The 13,902-nt window shown below is 36.6% G+C and overlaps 1 protein-coding gene across 1 annotated transcript in view; it reads right to left on the bottom strand.

Moving 5' to 3' along the window:
- The window catches only part of STK24 (serine/threonine kinase 24), a 36,529-nt gene extending 25,032 nt beyond the window's left edge, over positions 1-11,497 (bottom strand). The window contains exon 1 of the mRNA XM_010006333.1: positions 11,276-11,497. The gene's annotated coding sequence lies outside the window, so the exon portion shown is untranslated. The remainder of the gene's footprint in view (positions 1-11,275) is intronic.
- Between the last annotated feature and the right edge of the window lie 2,405 nt (positions 11,498-13,902).

Here is a 13,902-nt window from a genome sequence, read left to right as displayed (position 1 = left end):
AGGGAGATACAGATGAGCCCAAAGGTTCTCTTCTAAACACAAGTCCTTACTGCAAGCTGGCCAAAAGGTCCCTGCAATCAAAGAAATCATTGTGGTTTTGCATGTGGCGCATTTATGTCCTTTAATCAAGGTTTGTCAGCCATCTAACATGTTCAACCACAAAGAAAAAAATAAATGCATCTGCTGGGTAGCCAAGGAAGAACAGACCAAAGAAAGAGAAGAACTGTTCATTCCACTATGAACTCCATGAAAAACACAGGCAACATGATTTTTCAAACTAAGCAGAACCACCTCAGTGTACAGTATTTTATGTAGCTATATATGTATAAAAAAAGCTATTTGCCTTTGGAATAATTTTCCATCACTCTGCAATCCATGTGCCTTCAGATCTCAAGTAAAAAAAAAAATCATATTTTCATTTCTAGACTTACATTCTAGTCAATGTATTCTACAATCTAATGCAGCAGTCACTCTTCAACTATTACCTCTTGCAATTATCACAGCAGTGTACAATTAATCCTTACATGCATTATTTCTGCCATAAGCTAGTTCAAACAGGGCTTGCAGAGCCACTTGCTAGGAAAACACAATGAAAGTTCTGTCTCAGTACCAATAAAAGATTCCTTCTGCAGAACATTGAGCCAACTCCTGTGTTTGCATGCCAACATGCTCAAGCCACAAGCTCCATGTTTTCTTTCATGTGAGTAATCTCTAACAGTGTCCATATTCACAGCCTCTTTGACACATTTCCTGGGCACATGCCCTTCCACCATAGAAATAAATCTTTATAGTTCAGCTGTCACAAGCCTAGGCATGTCGTTTTAAGCACATGATTTCACAGAGCTCCTAACTAATGGGCAATCTTCTACCAAAATGTATTACAGTAGAAGCAAACAGGCATATATTTCTTGTATTGCCTGCAAAACCAGTTCCTAGCTAGTAAACAGAAGAAACATATGCAATCAAAGGACTGTACACATTTCACTTCCTAAAGGAGTGGGTAACCACTTCTTTGGAACACTAAGTATCATGAAACTCCATACTCTTTCCAACTGCCTTATAGCCATTTTCTCTCTTCTCACTTCAAAAAGCATCAGTGGGAGAGTGAAAAATCCTGTCCCTTAACAACCATCACCCTTTTAAGTTTTTTCATCATCTAGTAGGGCTGACAATAGTCATCCCCCCGTTTCCTGTCCACCAAGCAATTAACTACATCACAACCATGTCTATCCAGTCATTACCTCATGGGGAAAAAAAAAGCACCTGCAATCTGTGACATTTCTCTTCCCAGGAAGCCCACTTGAAGTAGCATACAAAGATCAAGTAATTTACATGGCTCTATGACAATCTCCACATTTTGTCTATTCACGTTTTACAGATTGTCAAAGAGAAGGCTAGAAGCACAAAAAATGTGACCCATAATTGAAGCTCTATACAGAACTAAAATTTACTCAGAGATACATCAAATGGTTATTAATAAACTGCACAAAGTCCCAAAGTGCACAAAGTGGTAAATTGGAAGCAAAAGTAAATCAGCATTAGTTTACAGAATTCATTCGTCCAGATTAATTGCATTACAACAAAAGCAGAACTAACACATGAATCTTGCATCCAACAAAACATCACCCTACTTGCACCTATGAATCCTAAACCTATTTCACCAGAGTAGATCACATGAATAAAACTCGGGGGATTTATTAATTACTCCCCTTCTATACCAGAAACAAACTTCCTACAAAAACCCCACAAGGTACAAGAACTCCTTCACCTCCACTGTCCAAAAAATATATGCTCTAATTCTGACATCTATTCCTGTTTACTCGTTACATCCAGTTGAATTAAAAAGTAAAGGTACAACTCAAACTTACTTTTCCTTCACAAAATATCAAACCACCCATCAGTTTAATCCTTTTTCCACCATGTATGTATACAACTTGCAAGATCTTTCACATCCCTGCTCTGCAGCCTGTAAATCTTTACTACTCTTTTCCATTCTCCTTCTGCGTTCACATTGCTATTAAAGTGCAGTGCTTCCTTCTTACAAATCATTTCAAGGAACCATTGAAGAAAGTAGAGAGGGGAAAAAACCTCAGGACCTCCAAAGGACCACTTTTATCCCAGCTGTTAAACAGCTTACAAATTTAGTACTATAATCAAACACCAGACTGAAAGAACCTTGAGAATTTGGTTGAAAACACTGGCACTTGAATAGAAGAACTGTGATGTTTTAGAGCTAAGTTCAGTATTTTTGAGTCTAACCAACTTCTCTTTTTTTCAAATAATAGTTGCTGAAAATTCTACATTCAACCATTTCAATATGCTTATTAACATGCTCATAAGATAATATTCCCTTACACATGTAAAGAATGCAACTTTTCTGCTTTTATACTACTAACCTCCATACAGACCATACAAAGAGGCAGAAGAATTCATTTGACCCAAAGAACTGTGTAAGTGTCAAAATACGTTGGAAAAAGCTAATCTAGCAATACAAACTACCTAATATTCACATTAAAGATATGACACAAACACAGTAACCATGCAAGAGCAAAAGATTATGACACAGGTGTGTAAAGAAAGAAGTTTTCAATCAAAATGGGAAATGTTTTAGAGGTTCACAAGAACATTGGATCAATAGACTGGAAGCAATCTCATAGTCACATTCTTCCTGAAAAGTTTTCTGCCAAAAAGCCTGTTTGGGCAACAACATGAGGAACCAGCCCATGGAACTATTCCAGCTAAACCTAGGCACAAATCCATACACACACATGCATGCTTTTTTCAGCATTACCGCTGTCCAAGTGAAGAAGTTTAATTCAAAATTACTTGGCAATGTGCTCTCATAAAACTTCAGGCCAATCTGAACCATCAGTGTAAAATCCCTTTGTCCTTAGAGTGAAAGGGAAAGGGAAGAAAAGAGGCATTTAGTCCCCTGCCCACTCAGTGAGCTGAACCTCTTCACTGAGAGTTTACACAGCCCCTGCTGCTATGCGGTGAGGAAGCTGCCAGTCACAAGGTGGAGTTGAACTTCCCTGTTCAGGAGCAGCAGAAAAAGCCCTGCAGCTAGATGCCACACTAACACTTCCTTTTCAGATACCTCTCAAGTCCACAGCAACAAATGTAGCAGTTAACACACAGGATACAAAAGGACATTTGACATAACCAATATTACATATTGTTATAAAGCAATGTTATGCCATCCTGATCTCAACTGGCCTGATGGTCAAACTAAAGACAAGGCTTCATGTTCAAGCTAATCTACAAGCCTGCTGTTACCAAAAACGTGATCCTTCTCTCTCCCAAGCCTCTGAACTTTGGGGCCATCAAACTCTACTATTTGATATTTTTTTTTGCACCAAATCCAGCAACTTTGAAGTCACGGGTTTGAACTGGCCAATATGTAAGGGTTTGAATTATGCTTTTTTTCAAGAGCCAGGTTATTTCTGGAAAGGGCAGAAGGCACTGCAGAAATTTGTCTTCCAGGTGAACCAAGTTATTATGGAGTCAACAGATCCAATACAAGTAAACAGCAGGAACACAAAAGCAGGAGAGGGAAACAAGATACTGTTGCTGCCTATTTCAGCAGCAGTTACCTGATAAATGTCTAAAGACAAGTACCAAGACCTGAAATTATGAACAGAGTATTTCATACCATCCAGAAGTCAGCAATCAGAACAACACAGAGGCAGCCTGTAAGACCACCACAACAAGCACAACACAAAAATATTACTTCCAAGAAATTGTGTTTTACTTTGAGCTTTCTAAATTGTTATTTAAAACAAGACCAGAATAACCTGACACAGTTAAATACTTCAAAACTTCAGAAATATAAAATAGAATTGTTATTATTTATTCCCAGTTTTCTTTGAGATATACTAGTGGTGCTTCCTGACTTTGATACACTTGTATAGTAAGAATTATTTAGCTGTAAATGACTAACTCTGCAGAACTGATTACACTGATGAACAGCAAAATTCTTGAAGTCACCATTGCTTACGAGGTAGATTTTTCCACAGATCCAGGGAAATAGAATATTATTATGCGGATTCCAGAAAGTGATAATAATCTCTTGGACTTCTAAAGGAAAGCAGTGGAATAAAAAGTTTCTAAAGTCACAATTCAAAACAATATATTTGAATAAAGACAATGCAAACAAGAGACTCTCTTCTCATTAAGAGAAGTGACTACAGGGAAAGACAAAAGTAGTAAAGACTATGGGCAACAAAGGTTCAGAGTTGCAAGGTAACCCTCTCTGCAATAAGAACGGACAAATTTTAAACATGAAAACAGAGCCTCACAGCAAAACCACCTGTGCTAGAGATAGCTAAAGTTCATGGGTGTTTTCTCACCCTTTTATGTCTTATTTATGGCCATTAGAAGCTGTATCAATTAAAGTTTCCCATTTGTCCTTCAAATCAGTAGACCGACTAGATCTGAAAGCCTAGCAGAACCATGACAGAAACTCTCTTGATACATCTTTCAGGCTTGTCCAGCCAGATGTCAGTTTCACATTTACTACAGAGAAATGAAGGCAACTCCTGTGGAGGCTGGTGCTGCCTGGTGAGAACAGAGGGGTTACCAGGAGCAGCAGCAGAAAAGCAAGTTTACCAGAATAGGGACTGCCCCACAGGAACCTGTGCCTCACTTTGTTCCTAGCACTGTTGCAGTACGAGAGAATTTCACCTGCAGCCATTCCTCCATGATAAGGCAATTCCATCTGGCTTTGCTCCAGAGAACAGAAAGGGCACTCCAACACCTCAACCCCTCACAAAATGCAGTACTAATGGCATCACAGCTGTAATTGTAGCAGGCAGAATGACAGACAGCTTTTTTTTTTTTTTTTTTTTCATTTAAGTATGCCTAACCCCCATACAAAGTTCAGTGGCTGTGGTTTGCAAAAGTCAGGTCTGAAAGGGCACTAGCTGCTGCTGCGGGGCTGGGCACACACCACCAATGATGGGGCATCAAGAAACTGGCACATTTCACTTCTCCCTGTGCTGAGGTAGCAGCCCCTGTTGCAGTGGATTCTACAATTCTAATGTGAAATGGGAAAATCTCTGCTCATCCATCCTGACAAACATGATGTAACCTGCCACAGACTGCCTGAAATATCAAATGGCAGCAGAATTCACCAAGTCCATTAACTTCTGGCTGACTCACAGCATACATTTAAAGTCACATCAGTTCAGAGATGCTCATAAATGTTCAAGTAAACCAGTTAAGCCTGTCAAGCAAAAGGATGTTGACTTAAAACATACTGAAGTCTCATATAAACACCCACATTCTACATTACGTTACCTAGATTCCTGTGGCAAGAATATTCAACATATTCACATTAATGTCCTTGAGTTTTCTAGAGTTTGCAAGCTTTGGCTTCTTTAAATCCAGCAAATACTTGTTTGAAAAACAACTGCAAGTAACATAAAATCCACCTCATACAAACTTTTCCAATATTTAAGCTATCTTCCCTTTAAATAAGTGTGTGTGACTACCAGATTAAATTTCCTTAGTTTGAGCACTCAGCAGTTACATCTTGTCATATTTTGGCATAAAGAGATTAGAAAGCACTGAACTATCAGCACTTAAACATGGAAAAGCTTTCATATATACACATCTAGTCACTTCCAAAATCTTCCTTTGGATAAACAAAATCAAGTTTGAACTTCAGTCTTTCTCTGGAATACAGGCTTTCCAAAACTTCAAACTGTTCCTGAAACTCTACACTGAATGCATTAATTTTCCAGCCACTGTGTGAACTAGCTGTATTATTTCAAGAATGGCTGCACTGATGCCCTGCACACTAAAGCCCCGGCCAATACAAGGTTTATTTTGGCTCAGTGCAGCATTACTCACCAACTTCATGTCCATCTCAGTACCTAAAATAAATTACATTACTTTCTGTACCACTGCTTTTCAAAAATAAATCTTTATTTCTAGACTTAATTTGCCTGAACTCTTTGTTCTACAGAGCTCAGTTAACCAAATTTCATAGCAGCAACTTGGATTTTTTTATGGCTGTATATTGTGTCATCCATAAAATTTAACCAGAAGCTACTTTCTGTTTTCTAGCAGTCTATATAAACACCAGGAAGACTTAGAGCAGTGGGTATATTATATCCTAGACATGAAATAAAACCCCTTTCAGGCCTAATGACTAAAATGAAAATTATCAGCAGCTATCCTTTATGAGCCTTAGCAGCAACAGCTCTACTTTTTAAACTTTTTTTCTTTTTCTTTCTTTTTTTTTTTTTAAGAATTCTTAAAATACCTTTACAGAATGGGAAGTTGTCTGGGTAAGAGAAGGGATAGAAAATAAATCAGAGGCCTGATCTTTCACTCAGTCAAGAAGTTTAAGTAGTTCAAAAAAGGGTATCTCAAAAGCTACAGTGTGCAAGAAAACGATATCTGAAGAATGATAAAACATGAGCTCAGAGATAGTAATATTCTTAAAATACATACTGCAAGACTTCAATATCACTTCTTCCTAGTTATACTGGACATTGAAACTACTTAATGATCATTTGCTCTACCCTTATATACATATGTATAGAAGTCTAAGACAGGAAATGTAAAGATTCTTAATGTGTATACATATATATAACATTCATCTCAGCTTTTGTCCATATACATATATTAACCTCAGCTTTCAGTGACATACATATTTGCAAAAAAGCCAAGAAACTTCAAACATTTAAAGAAAAATAATTAATACAAGATGAAAGAAAGATAAAAGTGTTGTAAAGTTGTAATAAAACAGTAACTGAAGTTATTAACATAACTGAAGAAACACTATCAGAAAGGCATCTGAGTCTTGAAAATAAAACAGACTCCAAACTATGAGGCCAAGAGAAAGAATTTCAGAACCAAATCTAACTAACCGCTTCAAAACTCAATAAAGCAGAATAAGATGCAGAAAGCAGAGCTGACAAGCTCCTAGACAGAAAAACTTTAAGAAGAAACAGCATAGCAATACTTTTAAAGAGCTACATTATGTCAAAACTCATAAAGTAGTTTTAAGTTGTTTGCTCTCTCTTCTAAGAAGAAAAAAAAACCAACACCCACCTAATAAGAAACACAAAGAATCCCTATTCCATTACAATGGAGGCAGTGGATCCTGTTACCAAAATCTGAAGTAAACAGATCCAGAGAAGTGTCAGTAATTAATTTTATAAGGAACCAAAAAGAGCTATAACTCTTCTATTCATGGACCATTTAATCAGATCATAGATGGACCAGATGAACCTTTCATTTGGGAGACAGTAAGGATAGATATGACTCCTAGAGCAGCAAGATAACGAAGTCATTACCTGTTTTGCTAAGCTTACTTCATTAAGGAACACTGACACAGGTTTTTAACACACCCCAGCAGATAAGGAACAGCAATCCCTGTAGATACATGCACCCATATAAACCATGTTGCTGCGATGCACTTTAAGAGCAACATTCTAGTTACTTACTGTCTCCTACAGCAGAAAAAAGTCCTTTGTCCCAATGGAATGGAAACACAAACACATCATATTTAAACATCTGACTTCAGAAAGGAGTATTTGCTTTGCTGTTTTATATAAGGTTTAGGCTTAGGGTTTCTGTCAAAAAGGTGTTCTGCAAAGTAATTTATATTCAGGATAACAAACTAAACTGGTACCTTCTTCAGTACTGCTTACTGCTCTGTTTAAATGAGCTCTGACCACAGCCAGCATTCACAAGCCTTTACAACAAACGTAAATAAGCAATAAGCTGTTTCTCATTTAAGACTTACTATGTTGAAGCAGTACTATCACACACAATTAAGTCTCTGGGTATAAAAAAAAAAAAAAAAGAATTGCTATAAAGCAAAAACATTTCTGAAAAGATGAAGCTAGGATATACAAATTTTAGAGTAAGAAAATTCAACAAGACATCTAAATATATCACCCTACTCTAAAAAGTAGCTGTAACGCTATTAATCTATTTATGTGTTTAATTTCTAGGTCAAAGTAACTGCTGTTAACTCATTTAATGATAATACTCATTTCAACTTTTACTTCCATGTTTATCACACAAGAGATACCAAAAGCTTGACAAGCTATTAGCAGAAACATCATCTGAAGACAGTAAGAGGCCTCAGGCAAGTACAGCAGTATTACATAAATCTTCTAAATTTTCAAGCAACAGGTCCCTTAACACACTAGCATGTATAATCATGTAGCTTAATTGCAGCAGGTGTGGAATGACAGACAACGAAGAACAACACAAAGATTTCTGAAAGATTATTCGTATGTTAAAAAAAAACACAAAAAACCAAACAAACCAAACAAAAAAAACCCAAACGCATACAAAACCCTCAACATTCTCACTACCTAGAAAAATCTTCACAAATATGAAGGTCTTCATGACACTGCCCACCAACCACCTTTGCTGAAAATACAGAATGCCTCTAAAAATCTATCAAATATTTTAAAGGCTGTCAGAGCAGGTATTCTGCAATTAGATAAACTTGTTCTAGCAAGGGACATGAATATTAATAATCAGGTCTGCAGTCTCCCAAATGGGACAGAAATATTTCTTTTCCAGTATCTTGAAACTTGTTATAGCAAAACAAATACCAAAAAGTTTTCATGAAAGACACTTAACTCCTACTTAACAGTTGACATGGGAGTACTTAGGAAAAAAGTTATTGCATAATAAGACACATTTTCAGCTCACAGAAAGATATGCAAGAAACCTAAAGAAACACAGACTGATCTAGAGATACAAGGAAAAAAATATGAGAAAGTTATTGGAATTGCTACTTGTCTGCCAAAAATGTATAGAAAATTAACATGAGAATTCTCTATAAATACCTTTTTCTATCCAACAAGACATATGGTCAGCACACATCAAGATGCACAGGCTTTAGAGAATAATAACCACTGCAGTGGCTAGCAATACAACCTAAAATCTTACCATTTTCCCACTTGCTTACTTCAAGGAAGTACATTGTGTGAGAAAACATTAATATATTTCTTGTAATTAGAGCTTAACTGTCAAATCATGGGAGAAATAACGTGGAAGAAATTACTCAAGATGTGGAAAATTAATGCGTTGAACGTTCTTGGTGATGCACTATCATATTGTCAGAAACAGAGTTAAAAGATAGTCAGACCCTTAGAACTACATATGGCAGTCCTGGCTTGCAAATACAACAGAAATCTGCAGCAAATAAACCTACATTTTCAGCCAAGAATATTAACAAATTCATTAAAACATTAATATGGTTCTTTAAAAGTGTGTTTATATATACATACATGATGACACATTAGTGTTCTCCAACAACAAGACCTGATCCTTCTTTAGAAAGCTAACAGAACTGCAAAATGTCTCCTTTGCAAGAATTGTCACTTCAGCACCATCTAATAACCACCACATATTATTTTTTAATGAGAATAAAGAAGTTTTTTGTCTCGAAGTCCAAAAGTTCTGTGGTACCAAGCATCTTGCAACACAACATACATTCACAAAGAACAGAAGTAATAAATAAACATGACTAGCTGTACATTCTGCTAGGAGTAGAAAGAGCTGTACTTTCCTCCAGAAGTGACAGCATCATATGCAGACACTGTTAGTGCAGTATCTTAGGAAACGGACACAAGTCGGAAAATTCACGGGCTACCGTACTTGACAGAAGGGCTATGGAAGGTTGAAGTATTTTCAGAGAGTCCTCCTCAGAACAATAAGCACAATTATCACTAATGATACCTCCATTAACCCAACCCTTTGAGGCTACTGAGTCCTACAGTTTCCTATCTCCTTCAACTAGGAAAAGCAACAGCCGCCATATGCACTTCACAAAATGTTGACATCCACTCAGTTCTGATTTGGACACTGGAATCTCTTCTTCAGCCACACTGCTGTTACACATTTTAAAAACTACTGTGGCATTCATAGCAAAGTTCTGTTTGGTTTTTTTTAATCTATTTCACTTATCCTATAAGATCTTAGGCCAGGAGAGATCCCATTTTTGCCTTTTTGCCATACATAACTACCAAACCTAGATGGAGAAATTTCAGAAGTAGTGATAAAAGCCATGATGAAAAATCAATCCAATTTACTGCGCCTCCTGATGCTTCAGACACCTAGACTATACATAACTTAGAAGTCCAGTACAGGTGAGAGGTTATCAGGTCTGCAAGCATTCAGAAAGCCTTCAGTGATGAACTGTCCAAGCAAACCAGTTCAGAGCACAAGGAAGAGAGGAAATACTGTCAGTCCCTTCAGTAAAGCATCTCCTGGATTCAGAAAATGTCCTTTTTTCCATGAAAACTAACTGGCAATCTCAGAAATCCAGAGATAAAACAGGGTCCCCCTTTCAGAACTTTGATGAAGTAAAATGCCTCCATAAAGCAGACTGAAAATGAATTTTAAAGTATTTTCTACCTCCTTGTAACTTCACCCCATCAAGACCACAATCTCTTGCCTAGATTGCCATCTCACTCTCATAAAAGATTAGATGCAGATGAGGATGAAGTCCAAACAAAGAAATAAAGTAGTACTAAAAGTTTCCAGATATTTTCACAATTTTCTGAACATCAATGCTCGCATATAATATTAAGAAAACCCAAACTAAAAAAACCCACACCAGAATACAAAAATCAACACCAACAATCCACACCACCACCTCTATCTGGCACACTTAAAACTGAACCTTGAAATTAATTAATATGGCAGGGAGAAGGAAAGGAAACAGTTTCAGAGCCAGTTAATGGAAACCCTGTTCATAAGTTTCACTTATGGCAAATGTGCTTTTTGCTGATTTGCAGATAAATTAACTTTTTAAGTCACTCAGATCAAGACTAGGTTCAGTCTCCTTTGAAAAGCAACCTAAGCCTTGCTACTAATCAAACACAGACAAAAATTTCAGCTTCACAAAACAGCTGACACTTCATGGTTTTTAAAGTTTTGACAATTCAAATGCAGACTTAGGTTATATTTTCTGAATTTAAACAACAGTTAGAGTTACATCTCCCTAATATTAAGAAAATCTAAATATATTACTTAGAGCTTAACAAACTGACGTTATTTGAATTAACTTTCTTTTTGGACAGAAATTTTTAAAGATACATCTTTTTTATTCTGTTAAGTTCTGTCACACCACAAAAATATAGTAACACATTCTTTCTTTAAAATTCAAAGGAAAAAATATGTTTCTCTTCAACAGAGGTCTGATTGAAATCTTTTCAGCAAAAACAGGCACAATTGGATAATTTGGAAAAGAATTACTTATAAAATCAAATTACCATATCTGTGAGCATCTTACCTTTAAATAGGATCCATAATATTTAGTTACGTATGGGCTGTCACACTGACTCAGCACTGTGATTTCTTGTTGGATGTCTTCTATTTCATCTTCTGCTTCTTCTAGGTCAATAATTTTTATAGCAACCACTTTCTGAGTCCGATTGTCAATTCCTTTAAAAACTTCACCAAAAGAGCCCTTACCAATTTTCTCCAGTTTTGTAAACAGTTCTTCTGGATCTGCCTTCAGAGTCTGTTGAAATAAGAGAAATTTACAGTATTTGTAACATTAAAATGAAATATGATGTTTTTAAAGGCAACAAACACTTCAAATTTATCCAGCTATTCTTCTCCTATCTTCATAATTAACATGTTCTTCCTATATCCTACATGCACACATTGCAATATTTATCATACCCTGTACATAAAGCACAAATTTAACACCATCCCTGTGACAGGGTTTTATCGTATCTGCCATCAGAAAGTGCTGCTACCTCAGTTTCTTTCTTTCTCTTTGACAATAAACTGCACCCAGGCACCAAAACCAAAAGGTCTTTACAAAGATTTAATTTTTATGAAAGTCAAAAATAGATCAAATAACATTGCCATTAAAACTAAAACTTGTCTGTGCTTTTCTCTTGAAAATGGTTCCTTCCCAGAATTAGGGTCCTAACTGTTGAATTTGTCCTGTATCTCATCTTCTGAAGGATTTTGTTCCCACTCTTCAGTGCACAGACTACAATTTCCTTCTGTTTGCAGAAGCAATCATCTCCAATTTTCTCCTACTAAAGATCACCTGCACTAACTGCCATTCTTCCTTCTTATTCCTGACCCTGAGGTTTTCTGGAGCAGGATTAATTCTTCTTCTTTCAGTGGGTAAACTTATTCACTCCTTAAAAACATCCTGTACCTATCTATCTTGATTTCAATAGTTACACAAAAAATACAAGTGCTCACCTAAACATACAAATGCAAGACCTAGGCAGACCACTCTACCATCTCTGTTTTTTCTCCACTGTCAAGTATTCAGTTAGCTACTGCAGCTTTTAGACTTCTCACTTTCAGTGCACAGATGTTCAGTTCCATGTGTACCTTTTTAATCTAACAGCAAGGAGACTTTATAGCTAACAACAACATATAAAAATTGCAATTACACTGGAAAAGTCATAAGTAGATGGAACAGTCATGAAACAAAAAATGAGATAGGGTTACTTAGAAATTTTCCCTTAAGAAAGAAAGTCTTCAAAACACTTGTTATTTTTTGTAAAACGGATGATGTTCATGCAAAGTGCTCAAAACTGGAAAATTTCAGTAATGGCCAAGTAAGCATAAAACCACAGAGTTTATACTACTTAGCCAAATTTTGTATAAGCATAAAAAAGGGAATGAAAATTTCTAAATTACCACTGAGGAGCACTGAGCCAGCATTTTCTCTTTAGCAATTAAATTTAGCTTATACAGTGTCTCCCACCTGTGCTTCTGTCTTTTTCTGCTTTCACATCTCAAAGGTTATGTAATTAGTCCATGCAGTCCTGAGAGGAATATATTCTAAAAGATATTTTAGTTGTCTGGAGGAATCTGAGTTTCACAGCTGAATTTTGAGGACCAGGTAGCTGTGACTGACTGAGTCCAGAGAGAAACCCACTCAGCTCTTCAGGCAGAGTGTTTTTAGAGCAGTCTGGATTCTATAATCATGTGGTGCAAACTGAGTACACTAATACTTCTAATGCTTTAAAGTAAGCTACGAGACATCAGATTTTAGACAGTTGTCCCAGGAATAGATTACTAGCAAGATCAGTCTGAAGAAAAAACACTTTTCCAAGTATACTGCAAGACTTCACCAGTCCCAAGAACTTCCCCTTGATTTACATCTTACTGATCCATGTTTCTACTCAAAATCAGTTTCAGAAAAAAAAGAGGAAATGGAGCTCTATCACCCTTTTGCTATTAAAAGAACAGAGCAAGAGAGTCAAGCTCCCCCACCAAAAGAAGCTTGTTCCTCCTTTAATTTCAATTTAATGAGAATTACATGCTATTACACCCTATTAAATACTACATACACAAAGTGCTAGTATATCTCCTGCTCGGAAACCAGACAAGGGTATTTCATGTTTTCCAGTAAGTGTAATTATCCTCAGCTTATCCTGCTATCTTTTAGCTACAGAGTAGCCCCTTCCAATGCTTCCAGTGGCATAAGGAGATCACAGAACGAGGACCCAAATCCTTCTGTACAGATTCTCCTTGTACCTCACAGAATGGTCTCTTTTCAATATTCAAAACAGTCTTCTTTGAGAATTCTTCATTAATAAGAATGACCTTAACTCTTGCACCAGTTATTTTCCCTTCTGAAAGACAGTTATCAGCCTACGCTTTCATACATACTTTGTTAAATTTGAGATTATGTGTTAGATTATTTGAGAGCTGTGCACACCCAATCCAACCACACAAGTCTAGTTCCAGTGACTAGCCACAGCAATCTAAGCATTACATCATTACAAAGGCATTGGGGTAAATCACAAACTAATCCCAGCCACAGCAGCCTAAACAATTCCATGTTTCACCTCTAGAGACTGGAAAGCCAGCACTACTCAAAATCACAGTATAAGGCAGTTCTTCATATAGAGGAAATTCTCTGTGAGTTGTTGGCTG

This window comes from Chaetura pelagica, unplaced genomic scaffold (assembly GCF_000747805.2).
Source record: "Chaetura pelagica isolate M959 unplaced genomic scaffold, ChaPel_1.0 scaffold29, whole genome shotgun sequence".
NCBI classification, from domain to species: Eukaryota; Metazoa; Chordata; class Aves; order Apodiformes; family Apodidae; genus Chaetura; species Chaetura pelagica.
The sequence above is the reverse complement of the archived record's forward strand: the minus strand, read 5'-3'. Positions and strand labels throughout refer to the sequence as shown.